Source organism: Protopterus annectens, chromosome 8.part0 (assembly GCF_019279795.1).
Source record: "Protopterus annectens isolate FY-2018-M chromosome 8.part0, PAN1.0, whole genome shotgun sequence".
In the NCBI taxonomy this organism is placed as follows: domain Eukaryota; kingdom Metazoa; phylum Chordata; order Ceratodontiformes; family Protopteridae; genus Protopterus; species Protopterus annectens.
In genome coordinates this window covers 479,524,157-479,536,795 of record NC_056741.1, presented here as the reverse complement: position 1 = coordinate 479,536,795, position 12,639 = coordinate 479,524,157, and positions in this window count along the sequence as shown.

Below are 12,639 nucleotides of genomic sequence, written 5' to 3'. Positions count from 1 at the left end.
TTTTTAATCTGTCCATTTCACAGAGGCAAGCATTAAAGTCATTGAAAATCAATACAGATATTGTGATAAAGTCAGCAGATAAGGGGGTAGCTGTAGTAGTAATGAATAAAAGTTTCTATCAGAGAAAAGTCTTACAACTGCTACAGGATGAACACACTTTTATTTGTATATCCCCTATAATGGTTAATTATATAGCTGAAAAGGTAAAGCAAAGGTTTACAGAATTAAAACAATTGGGGCTAATGTCCGAGGACTTACACACATTTTTATGGATAGAACATCCAATGGTGCCTATATTTAAGGCACTACCCAAGATACACAGATACACAAAGATCTGGTGATATACACTATAAAACAGAGATCAGTGAAGTTAAATGGATAGAGGACCTGTGGGCTGATCAAAAGCCTCGTTTGAATGCTGTGCTTCCAATAAAACCTGTGCTAAAGGGGCAGCACCCCTGTTAAGAAGTACTGAATAGTCAGAAAGAAGTTGTCTCATTCTGAAGCTTTTGATTGGTTGATTGTCGTACTTAATTTGCTGAAGCAGAACAAACTGAGGATCTGAACAAGGCTATTAAGCTGAAAGCACTTGTCCATTTTCTCTGCTGAAGCTGCAACTTATTTTTCTTTTGTTTTTATGGTTTTCAAGTTGTTTTATTAAAAGGATTTTAGCTCTGTGGTGGTCCATCGTGGATATTTTGTTTGCTGTGTTTCTTCTACATTTCCTAAGGACCTTTAGTGATACGCAGAGGCTTATTCTTATGTTGTTCCCTATATTTAAAGTATGCTGCCATTAGCTAGTCAAAACTAACAAAACAAGAGTACACTTTATTGTTTCCCCTTAAAATAAACCAACCCTTAAATATTTAAATGGTAGCAAATACTGCTAAGCAGTCATCACTATAAGGCCAGATACCAAAGATTTTGATATGCAGGTAAAATGCGTACTCCCTTACCAATAAATAAATCATCAGCTACCAGTTAGTTGTGCCTAAAACTATCTGCATCAACTAGTCAATAATCACAATATTGGTAATGTCAGTGGTGCCTAAATTACCCAAGGAAAACATTGGTGATGGTGATTTACCTCCAGCTGAAGCACTTCAAAGGGAGATTCAAGTTAAGGGAAGGTCAAGATTCCCCATTGTTATTGTTTGCTAAGGACTGGGAGTCGATGGGAACAAATCAAAATACTGACAGGCATTATAAGCTGCTCCTGTTTTTCTAACATCTGAGCAGAGATCCAGCTCATCAAGAATGCAAAACTTGGACCATCTAAACAATAAACATGACTGTGTAAAGGTAATATACTACAAAATGCATTTTAAGTCATCCACTATCATATGGGCATACAGTAGGTGTACATACCATGCCGGGAGTGGTTTTCCTTTAGTATGCAAGGAGAACCTGAATAGCTTTTAATCTGCAATTTTAGTAGCATTTTCTTCCCTATACGTAGTCCTGGTTTTGTAATACTTGTGATATTTTACAAGCTTGCATGTTTGTTCCAAGATAGATGTATTTTCATAGGTGCATTAATTGTTTGCAGTTGTTTTCACATTGTAGATTGTGTTACAATGCATTTATGCAAACACAACTTATTTACTTTCAATTCAGTGGTGTTTTGGTTATACTATGAAAATATCAGATTAATGCTGTGTTTAGTAGAATTTACTTAGCAGTGCCCTTCTCTGCTTAAAATATGCCAAATGGATTAAATGTTTGGTAGTGGAGCTTACTTACAGGTAATTAGAAATTATATATGTTAACTGTATTTCCATTCCATTTTCTTCCTGCTAAACTATAAACATGGCTGGGGCTTTTGCAAGCTTTGAGAGTTTGTTCAGTATTATTGCTGTTCACCAGGATATTGCTCTAGGTTCTTTTCCTTTCCATTTTTCTGTATAACCACTAAGCCAAAGCATATCTGGAAATTTAAAGAAGCATAGTTCTTAAATATCCAGTCTTAGCTATTGCAGTAATCAGTTATGAACAGCAAATGCTCTATTAACCTACCCATCTTAGTGATTAAGCCTTACGTTTCCTTGGGATATTTACAACAAATCAAACGGGCTGCGTTCCATTTCACCCTACAGTCTGTTGCTTATAATACATGTCCGTCTGTTCAATACTGTGTTAATCTTCACCCTGTTATTGATTTTATGTTATTTTATATCTCTTGTCTCATAAACAATCTGATGTATTTCTTGTTAGAAGGGTTAGGAATGTACAACATTTACACTTTGTGTCATTTTTTTTTGTTTTCCTGAAATCCAAGCTTGCATTTTCCTGTTGTTTTGTACAATATTCATTAAGATGAAATGAAAGGCAGTTACTTGTCAATGTGATAAAAAAAATCATAGATTCATAGGTAAGTACTAGGCTCACTGCCCTTGGATGCCATTTTAAGCTTAGCAATTTTCCTCATTTTCTGCTGAAAATAACATAATTTGATTATAAATTGTTCATATTTATATAAATTATATAATTTATATTTTATAATGATATAATTTATATTATTATTTATATTTATTTTAGTAAACCCATGCTAGGGGTTTATCAAAGCTTGTCTTGCATTCACAAGATGTTGTGATGAAACATCTACATAATGCTCTTAGCAGCTGTGACAAAGGGAGATACTGCCAGCCCAGCTAGCTGGAATTTTGTAAATAATTATATGTCATTGGTAAATATCAAAATGATTTGTGTAAGATGCTTGTGTTACAAATGTATTAGAACTGTGTGTCATGTATATGTAACTGGTTTTACAGATGTGTGTTGAAAAGATATTTCATAACGTGTTTGTGTTTTAATTGCGTCCACAGTGTACTCTGCTGGAGGAAAACAGAAATGTACATGCACTATTGTAAATGTCTAAATGTATATGTTTTAATAGTGGAAAATGGAATACAGGAGGTTAGCTTCAGTCCAGCAAATTTTAGGAAAATAACTGAAATTAAATTACTTTATGGCTATGCCATAAAAGATGGTATTTTTCATTTTCAATGCAGCAAGGAGATACAATGTCTAAAACTAGGGAGCCTTCTGTATTGTCCTTAGGGTGAAATAATTCCTAGTCTTGAAATGTGTAGGAATGTAATTATTTTATGGCTTCCAACATCTGCCCAAGATCTGAGGTACATGTATTTTCACAGGTAGATGCTAAATACTGCCAGATTCCAGCAGTGGAGGTTTCACCTGGGATAGAGTCAGATGACAAGAAATGATGTCATTCTGCAAGCTATCCCAGCAGTAATATTTTAGATATTAATTTAAAAAGCCTCTTGGAGAGACAGGGCATTCTGTATTTGGTCTTGGACCTGACAAGAATCATTCACCATAGCAACTGCCTTGCTCTGATGAAGTAAGTTTCTAGGGAACAGTATAATTCTCTTTGATATAGTCAGGACTATAGCAAATCTTAGTTTAGATATTTTTCTTTGTTTATTTGAGACTATCCTGCAATGTTGTTTTAAATATTTCCTGTGATTTTGAACTATGATGTCACTGTGATTATATACTGAATATTTTCTTGTTCTTTAATATATTTCATAATAAATAATAAAAACATTTCATTGTGGCTAATCTGTCTATAGATATTTAAATTTTGTGAGTACTTGTATATTTATAGGTTCATAGGTAGATACTAGGCTATCTGCCCTAGGGCATTTATAAGCCTAGCCAGAATGTATTTGGCTTCCGCCTCCCTATTAGATTAGCCTACTGTGCCTCTGTAAAGTAGGTCACAGAAGGTACCCTTTTAAGATTAGTTTACTGTGCCCCTGTCTAGCAGGGACACAGAATAGATCCCAGGGGTGAATTTGCAATTTCCCATCCACGTGTCCAGATTTCGCTTGAAGAGGGTCAGCGAGGGGCTATGTCTAACATGAATTGGGATTCTACTCCAAAGTGAGGGGAGCCTCTGGGAAATGAATCTGTCCCTCCAGCATGTCCTTTTTATTTTTGTGCTGAGGTTTAGGTCCCTGGAGCGTGTAGCTCTAAGGGACTTGGATTTTTTGAGGTGGAGCATGTCCATTAATTCTGGGTTTGACATGGCTTTGTACGTCAGGCATAGATCGCCTCTGAGTAGGCGGTAAGCAACTGAGTAGAGCTGGAGTTTCTTTAGTCGAGCTGCATAGGACATCTGTTTGTAGCCCATGATCCTCTTGGTGAGGTACTTTTGGGGTCTCTCCAGTTGTTGCAGGTGTCGGGTAAGGTACATCCCAAAAGGGGCATTGTATTCAATTATGGGCCTGATGAGTGACGAGTAGAGGGGCACAATGACCTCTCTTGATCTAGATGCAAACCCTTTCGTGATAAGGTGGGCTATATAGAAAGTCTTTCTAACCACTTTGGCAATGTGATTATCAAAGGAGAGATTACTATCTACGTTGGTCCCCAAATCTCTAATTACTTCTTCCATACTTAATGGATTACCACCTATGTGGGAATTTGTGGGCACCTTGTTTTTCCCAAAGGGGATGACTATGCACTTTTTAGTATTTAGCTTGAGGTCGTGGCTCTGGCACCAAGCATCCATCTCTGTGAGACCCTTTTGGAGGATGCTTGTGTCAGCTGGAGATTCGATTATGGCCCCCAGTTTGCAGTCATCTGTGAACTTTGTCAGCCATAATCCCCCTGTGTCAGCCTGAACCTCAGAGAAGTATATACCGAACAAGAGAGGTCTCAGAACTGAGCCCTGTGGGACGCCACTTGTAACTGGTTTGGATTTGGACATGGCACCTGCGATTCTGACCATGTGGGTTCTATCTCTGAGCCAGTTTGCAACCCATCTTGTGATATAGGGGTTGATATTTAAGCTGGTAAGCTTATTTATGATGCCCAAGTGGGGTATTGTGTCGAAGGCTTTTGCGAGGTCCAGGTAGGCTGTGTGGACTACCTTGCCCTCATCTATGGCTTTTGTAACTGTTTCAAAGAAATCAACTAGGTTTAAGAGGCAAGATCTGCCCTTAAAGCCGAATTGGGTAGGGTCCAGTGTCTGGAGGCTCCCAATGTCTTTGTTTATGAGTTCCATGATAATATGCTCCATAGCTTTACAGACCAGACTAGTCAGGCTTATGGGGCGATAGTTTCTGGGGTCCGTTGTGGCACCACCTTTGTGGAGTGGGACCACTGTAGCTGTACGCCATTCTTTGGGTACATATCCTGTAGTAAGGCTAAGTTTGAAGAGTGACAATGTGAGGGTTCAGTTCTTCTTGGAGCTCGTGTAAGACACAGCCTGGGACACCGTCCAGTCCCATAGATGCTGTGTTTTTTTGCTTTGGAGAGGGCAGCTTTCACCTGGGCATCTGTGATGTCAGGGAGGTTACATTCAGTTGGGATAGGCATTTGCTTCTTTGTGGGGGGGGGAAGTTTGCGCTGAATTTGTCTGCCAGGATGTTGGCTATGTCTGTAGGTTCGGTATATTTTGTACCGTTATGCAACAATTCAGAGCATATCTGGGAGTTTCTGCCCATGTTCCTGACATAACTAAAGAAGGCCTTGTAATTATCTTTAGTGTCTAGGGCAATTTTTCTTTCAAAATTGGCCTTTGATGATTTTATGAGGGATCGAAGTTTCTTGCTAATACTGATCAGAGAAGCCTTCCCTTTTTGGGATTTTGCTCTGTCATGTAGTAGCTTCCTCCTTCTGTTGTATAGCTTATTTATGGCCAGGGTCCACCAGACCGGTCTCCTGTTTTTGGAGGAGTGAGTCTTGGTTTTATTTGGGATAGCATGATCCATGCATTCCTGTAGGTGCTCATAGAATGCATTTGTAAAGGATTCTGTGGATTGGGCTGTATTATCCTCTGGCCCAGGGGCTTTGAAGGATTCCACCTCAGTCTTGAGAAGTGCAAAGTTGGCTTTTGAGAAATTCTTTACAGTGGTTTCCTTGGCTGGGGGTGGGGACGGGATATGGATGTCCAGGGAAATTTGTTTATGGTCTGATCTTACCAATGAGGGGTTTACCTCTGGTGTGGAACATAGAGTCCCCGTGTTGGTGATGACCAGGTCCAATATGTTGTTCCCTCTTGTGGGAGTGGTGACCAGTTGTTCCATTGCGTTAGAATTTATAAATTCAAGGAACCGTTGGGCGAGGGTGTTTGGGCTTGGGTAGTTTTCCTAGTCAATGTTTGGGTAGTTGAAGTCACCCAATAACATAGTGTTTGGAGAGACATTCATATTCCCCAGTGTTCTCAGGAATGCCAAGTGGGGTTCCTGTAATAGGGAGGGTGTTCTGTAGCAGGCTACAAACTGAAAGGCAGTTTTGCCCACTGTTAGTTGCACATGGATGGTTTCCGATGCTTCGTGCAGTGCCACTAACCTGGAGGTGTAGGTATCTTTGATGAATATAGATACTCCCCCTCCTTTTGTGCTTCAGTCCGAGTTTTGGGGCCGAAACACATGGTATGAGTTATAACCTGGTAGTGCTGGGGTGCTCTCAGGAGCCTTGAACCATATTGTGTGGGCCACCCCAAATAGCTTTACTCTTGGTCAAACTACCATTTGTATTAATATTAATATTACACAGTAAGATTGGACACTCTTTCTTAAGGGTCTTAAAAATAGCTGATAAGGAGTTGGCTGGTGGCAGTGATAACTACCTTACAGTCTGGGCAAAAGGGGCATAGCTAGTAAACCTGTGCCATCCTTTCTCAGGTGTGTGTGTGTATGTGTCAGCTACTTGGGCACAGACTTGAAGCACTGGTTTGACAGAGAGGGTACTGGAGGTCTTGGCTTGGCCACTCAGCTGAGATCTCATCTCTATAGCTTTGCCAGTGGGGAGTCTTACTGGGGATTTGGAAATAGAAGGAGAAACCAGCCCTGGACTGACTGTGGTCTCTGAGTGCTCTTAAGGGAATTCACACTTGATACAGAGAGCTGCATCTGGCAGTACTGTGTGTGTACCTGTTATCCTCCCAATGAACATTTCCCACTGTTGCCAGTGATGAGGATTGAGGCTCTTTGATTACTGGTCCAGTGGTGGGTCATCAATCACAGCAGCATTATGGAAACAGCCCAAATTGTGACTGCACGGTAATATGTGTCAGAGTAAACTCTTGACAGTGCAATAGTTATGATTTAAGTAATTCACATTTTAACTTTATGACCATTCTTCTTGAAGTAATAATGACATTGTTCCCATGTGTCTTAGAAAATTATTTTGCAATATCTGTTTGTGGTATGCAAAATAAATAAATACATAAGGTCTTTTACTTACTGCTCTGCCCACTATACCCTCATGCAAAACTCAACAAAATGGTGAATGCACTCATCTAAAAATAAGGAAAAAATTATGTGGCCTATATTTGCTGTTGCTTGTACCCAATGAAGTGCAATATGGCTTCGTACAAATAATTCATTGGTTTATTTTAAAATCAGTCTTCCCTTTATCAGATACTTATTACGCATGTATTTATTTTCATTATTTCACATAAAATTATGTATCCAGGAAAAGGAATCTGCTACTACAGAAGTTCTTCATCTCTAATATTTATGAAAGTAAATTGTCAACAATGCTGTATTTCCAGAGCAAAACAAATTGCATAGCAACTTTGTTTCACCCATTCTTTACTTGGAAAATGACAAATAAAGTCTGCTGAGTATGTAACAGTGTTTGTAGAGACTCTGTATTGACAACAAAAGTTTCCATGTGGACTATTGTACACAGTTCAGTACTTAGCTTTGTAAAAACAACACACAATCATAGGTAGCCTGAAGTGTGAAAAGTGGATTGTCAAAGGGAAAATATATTCCTTGTCACCCATAAACCTCGTGTAACAACTTTTTAAAGCACTGAAGGATTAGTATCCTATTTCTATTTGCTGCCGTGTTCATATTTTTCTCATTTTACTAATCTCACATATTTACCAGCTATTATTACACTTTAGACCTCATGCAAGCCAATATTTGTCATTAAGGTGAACTGGGTCATAAAACCCTTTTCAGTCACGAGTAGTTACAAATAGTCAGTCTCAATCAAGTTAGCTCAAAATAAATAAGAAATAGCAATGTAAGTACAGTAATCAGTGAAATCCGTATACCATCTTGATAGTTGTATTTTATAGTAGTCACAACAGTAGGATGAAGCTTCATTCATTCATTCATTCATTCATTCATTCATTCATTCATTCATTCAGTAATTGAGTCAGTGGACTGGTTACAGGCCCCTTTCAGACACAATCCTAGCTCAGAAATGAAAACTACAAAGGAAACACGTACAGGAAAATAAAAGAATTATATAGAAAGAGATTATACACTGGCATTAAATGCAGTAATGCTCACAACAATTTACAATTAATTGCAGCAATGCAAGTAATAAGCACACTTTTATTTGCAAGGCATTGTAGTCTCATGGCTAATCATCAAAAAACATGTCAGCAAAACAGGTGGGTAGTACTCATTCTGGAATGTCCAGTTTCTTTAAAATAATTACATTTATTCTATGTGAGAAGATTGTTCAAGCTTTGTTTGGAAGCCTTACAGTGTGTGCCTTTGATTTACTTCCACAGAAAGGGTGTTCCAATAGGACAGTCCAATTTTGTTAAAGGCCTTCTCACCAACACTTATGCCAAAAAGTGTTTTTTGAGATTAATAGCTTTATTGTTATTTGTTCTAGGGGTGTAGGTTGAGTTTTTATTAGGCTGATGATAACTGAAAGAAACTTTGATTATGTAGCACCACAAAAACACTATGGCAGTTGGTCTCTAGCACTAAGTAGGATTTTAGTTGTGAGGAAAATATCTTCGGGGATGAGCTTCATGTATGGAGATGAGCTTCATGCGTGGAGACTAAGAGATGGAGTTCCAGTGTTTTGTGCTGAACCTGGAAGATGCAATGCTGGTGCAAGCTGGGGATGTCAGTAATTGGTGGAGTGCAAGTGAATATGCAGAGGAGGAATGCAGGATCCTGATTTAAGTTTTTACAGTGAAGTGAACTATGAATAGAAGGGCAATGATTTAGACATGGCAGTTTGCAGATAAAGTAGCCAATTAAGAGCTTGAACTGCAAAAATACATCCAAACAGTGTGTCATTTCAAAGGTAAAGCACCGATGCTTCCTGCAGGGATAACTGCACATAAATCTGTGCATTTTATTTAATGCATCTTGAGGTACATGAAAATTAGTTGCAGATGTCCTAAGCGAATAAAACAGGTGTGAATAAGAGATCCCTTATAAATCTAAAGTCTTCCTTCTTTGGCAAGGGGATTGCATATTGTTTAGCAACAGTATAAATAGACTGCATTTTTGTTATAGTACTGTTAATGTGCTAGGTAAAGGTAATGGAAGGGTCAAGCCCTTCCCAGATGACTTTTTCAGACTGTATTACTTATCTCAATCTGCCAACCAGTTGACTTCCTATGCATATGCATACTGTAAGTAGTCTTACAGTATACATATGCATACTGTAGGACTACTTACAGTATGCATATGTGGATACCTTATACATAAAGATTATAATAGCTTTTTTTTTCCTTATCATGTCAGAGAAAGTTTTTAAGTACCACATTATACAGCCCCCCTGATGACAGTTTAAATATCTAGAACTGAAATGGAATTTAATCAGAGCCTTGACACTGGAACTCTTGAGGTTTTGTAAGCACTTACTGGAGTGTCTCCCTGTTATCTAAAGATCTGCATACTTCATTGTCAAAGTGAGTAGTCTTGAAAAAATACTGAGTCTGCTGTTAACAGAGCACCTTACTGTAAGACTGGACAGTGATCCTTCACTGAGTGAGTCCCAAAACAATGACTAAAGGTGCTATTAATCAAGCACTGTTAACAGTACTTGTCTGTATTGTAAGTATCTGAATACATTGTTTTTTTAAAGATCATTAGAGTATGAAATATAGAAAGTATTTCACAGTACAGATTGTTTTCTTTTGCTTTGTGTGTGTCTCTTTTTGCAGTCTTGGAATTAGTATACGTAAGTAATAGAAGGCACCCCTTGATAAGGGGTGGAGTTGCCAGAAAAACACTTATTTATTTTAATTTCTTGGGTGCTATGTCTGTCTACTTGATAAGGCAGGATTTTAATGATTCCTGTTGTTTTGTAGCTTTGTGATTATTGTGTTTTTTAGTATGTCAGATCATCTGGTAAGGAAGCTGCAGTTTGTTGGGAATATAGTTGAATTTCCTCAATAAAGTATTCAGCATTCTGGTCTTGCATTCCTGCAATCATGTTTATATATATTGATTTATTAATTGGATAAATAAGATCCAGTGAATCTTTTTAGCCATTACCTGGTGGAAGTAGTGAGCAGTGTACAAATTATCCAGTGCTATATAATACATGGTACAAAATGGTGCAAATTCCATTAGAAGAAGGATATACAGATGAAGAGGATCAACAGTTCTGACTAGCATATTTATAACTTAGCAACAGGTATTTCACTAAAGGAATAATCATGATGAACAGTGTAATTTTAAGCTAGTGCTGGCAGACAGCTAAAATAAGGAATGGAAGTAAATAAATACAAAGAACAGAAAGTTACAAAAGTCAGCAAATACTAAACTGGTTGCAACCTTTTAACTGATACAATTAAAAATCTGGGCTGGAAAAGTTGACTGACTCACTGAAAAGATAAACATGAGAGAGGGAGGTGATGCAGGTAAAACATGGAAGAAATGACAATGTTATAAAACCTTTGTAGTTACCTTACTGGGATTATTGCTTTCTATGATGTGTTCATGTGGTTGAGGTGATTTTGAAAAGCATAGGTTACGTGTGCCAAGATCGTGCATACCTTTAACAGTAGACCATTTGATGTAATCATCCACAGGGCTGTGAAACTCCTTCCCACTGGGAAAGCAGCTCCAGATCTATTTCATATTCATAGTCATCCTAAAAACCTGCATCTCTCTCTCTCCTGTGGGATAACTGAGCCTCTAGCACTTGAACCTTGACTGCTTGACTTCACATTGCATCTGTGCAATCTTCAGGGCTGCCACTAAATGGGAATTCGACCTGTTCAGTGATGCATTGCATGTGTGTGTGTGTGTGTGTGTGTGTGTATGTGTGTGTGTTGTGTGTGTGTGTGTCTGCATCTGTGAGTGTGTGTGTATGTGTCTGTGAGTGTGTGTGTGTGTGTGTGTGTGTGTGTGTGTGTGTGTGTGTGTGTGTGTGTGTGTGAGTTTGAGTGTGTGTGTGTGTGTGTGTGTGTGTGTGTGTGTGTGTGTGTGTGTGTGTGTGTGTGTGTGTGTGTGTGTGTGTGTGTGTGTGTGTCTGTGGGCACCATCCACATTTCTGCTGGCTACACACATGAATGTACCAAATGGCATGCAATTCATTCTGCAAATATCTGTCACCTGTTAAATAAATACTCTTTCTTAACTACATGTACTTTTTTCTTAATTTCCTATACATGTATATAAATCTTTACATAATATTCCATGTCTCATTGCATCATACACAAATATCCAGTAAATGATGCCTGTTTGCTGTTGTATATCTTCATCTTTATTTACTTATTTATGTATTAATTTAATAATTGACATTTGTTTACTGGGAAAGTCCGACTGGGTAGGAGCCCATTTTCAGCAGAGGCCTGGGAAGAAAAACTCCAACCTATTACAAAACATTTTAATAACAATAATTTTATAGTCTTTAAGAGTAATGCAAAAAATAAATACAGTTAAATAATTATACCAAATTAGACATAACATAAAAACATTGGTTAAGAATAGTTGCAAATTATATGACAATGATTTAATACAGAAATTTTAGCCAGTTTATAGAAAAAATAAGGGTAAGTTATTATAATATAAACAGGAATTGCAATACGGTGTGAGAGAAAAGTAGGATTCTAATATATTTAAACAGAACGCCATGAGAGAGAAATTGATAGAAGTAAGGAAGTGAGTGAAGAAGGGATAGTAAGGAGGTGTAAGGTATGAAAAGGTAATTGTTCACATTTAGTGATATAGTTTATCCTGGTTGTGACGACCGTGCCCTGGCCCAGCAATCAAGGAGCCTCAATCCTCACCACTAACACCAGGGAGGTCGTCTCCTAGAAGAGGAAAGGATAACTAATGCACACAGTAAAGTACAATTTCCCTTAAGTGCACACAGAGATCACAGTCAGTCTGGGGCTGGTTGCTCCCTTGCTCACCAGATCCCCAATAAGACTGCCCACTGGCACAGCTATAGGGTCCAGGTCTCAGCCTAACTGGGCAAGCTAAAACCTCCAGTATCCTGTCTGTCCAATCAGTGCTTCGTGTCCCTGCCAAGTAGCTGACACAACACACACACACTTTGAGATAAGTATTCATACAAATTCACAGACACTCCTGGGAAAGGCTGACATAGATTCTCCAGCTGTGCCCCTTTACCCAGACTATATGGTAGCAATTACTGCCACCACCCAGCTAATAACATCAGCTACTAAAAGGCTCTTAAAAGGGTGTCCAATTATTACTGTGAAATATTAATATCCAATGGTAGTATGACTAACAGTCAATGCTTACTTTAGAGTGGTCTATTACAATAACATTTATAAATATGGAATGTACTCTAGAGCTTATCTCTACACAAATCAGCCACAGGTAGACGGTTTTAAAAATATTTAATAATAAATAATTAAAACACAAGACAAAACTCCTACACCTCAGCGATATCTAAGAGTTCACAGATCACACA